Below are 438 nucleotides of genomic sequence, written 5' to 3'. Positions count from 1 at the left end.
CTTCTGTGATGTTCTGTTATGAGGTCCAGCTCTGTCTACTCTAGTTTATACTCTCAGATAAGCAGAGTTCACTTCTGAATGATGAAATGATTACTCAAAATGTTTTCTCCCTGCTGTTGTCTCTTTCCAGGCTTAAAACAAGAAGGCCTATAAGTCCTCATGGGATGCATACATATATACTGACATCTTAGTACATGTTTGATCCCTGGGTTGGGAAGATCCCCTGGAGAAAGAAAAGGTTACCCACCCCAGTATTCTAGCCTGGAAAAGTCCATGGACTTCCATGGGGTCCATGGGGTTGCAAAGAGTCAGACACGACTGAGTGACTTTTACTTTATTACATGTTAATTTCTCTGTATATGCATTTTGCTGGAGAAAGTATCTATAAAATTGATTATTTTACATGTGAACCACACAAACATCTTTTAAAAATACTAG

This window comes from Bos grunniens, chromosome 23 (assembly GCF_055505025.1).
Source record: "Bos grunniens cultivar Pamir isolate PY7600 chromosome 23, Bosgru_T2T1.0, whole genome shotgun sequence".
Classification (NCBI taxonomy): Eukaryota; Metazoa; Chordata; class Mammalia; order Artiodactyla; family Bovidae; genus Bos; species Bos grunniens.
The sequence above is the reverse complement of the archived record's forward strand: the minus strand, read 5'-3'. Positions refer to the sequence as shown.